The sequence below is a fragment of the Parus major genome, chromosome 23 (genome assembly GCF_001522545.3).
Source record: "Parus major isolate Abel chromosome 23, Parus_major1.1, whole genome shotgun sequence".
In the NCBI taxonomy this organism is placed as follows: domain Eukaryota; kingdom Metazoa; phylum Chordata; class Aves; order Passeriformes; family Paridae; genus Parus; species Parus major.
In genome coordinates, this window is record NC_031791.1 from 5822699 (window position 1) to 5823879 (window position 1181).

A 1181-nucleotide genomic window follows, 5' to 3' on the forward strand; every position below is an offset into this window, starting at 1 on the left:
CCTGTTCCCTTGTCCTGTGGGATCCAGCCATGCCTGTTCCCTGTCCCATGGGATCCATCCATTCCCTGTTCCCTTGTCCCATGGGATCCATCCATGCCTGTTCCCTTATCCCACGGGATCCATCCATGCCTGTTCCCTTATCCCACGGGATCCATCCATGCCTGTTCCCTTATCCCACGGGATCCATCCATGCCTGTTCCCTTGTCCTGTGGGATCCAGCCATGCCTGTTCCCTTGTCCTGTGGGATCCAGCCATGCCTGTTCCCTTGTCCTGTGGGATCCAGCCATGCCTGTTCCCTTGTCCCATGGGATCCAGCCATGCCTGTTCCCTTGTCCTGTGGGATCCAGCCATGCCTGTTCCCTTGTCCCATGGGATCCATCCATGCCTGTTCCCTTGTCCCATGGGATCCATCCATGCCTGTTCCCTTGTCCCATGGGATCCATCCATTCCCTGTTCCCTTATCCCATGGGATCCAGCCATTCCTGTTCCCTTATCCCATGGGATCCAGCCATGCCTGTTCCCATCCATGCCCTGTTCCCTTATCCCACGGGATCCAGCCATTCCTGTTCCCTTGTCCCATGGGATCCATCCATGCCTGTTCCCAGCCATGCCTGTTCCCTTATCCCACGGGATCCATCCATGCCTGTTCCCAGCCATGCCTGTTCCCATGTCCCATGGGATCCATACATTCCCTGTTCCCTTGTCCCGTGGGATCCAGCCATGCCTGTTCCCTGTCCCATGGGATCCATCCATGCCTGTTCCCTTATCCCACAGGATCCAGCCATGCCCTGTTCCCTGTCCCATCTATGCCTTGTTTCCATCCGTGTCCTGTTCCATCCATTCTCTGTTCCATTCCCTGTTCCATCCATGCCTTGTTCCATTCCCTGTTCTGTTCTCTGTTCCATTCCCTGTTCCCCGTTCCCACCGTGTCCCGTTCCCCATACCCACCGTGTCCCGTTCCCAGCGTGTCCCATTCCCGTTCCCCATTCCCAGCGTGTCCCGTTCCCTGTTCCCCATTCCCCGTTCCCCGTTCCCAGCGTGTCCCGTTCCCAGTGTGTCCCGTTCCCAGTGTGTCCCGTTCCCGTGTCCCGTTCCCCGTTCCGGTTCCCAGCGTGTCCCGTTCCCCGTTCCCCGTTCCGGTTCCCAGCGTGTCCCGTTCCCATTCCCCGTTCCCCGTTCCC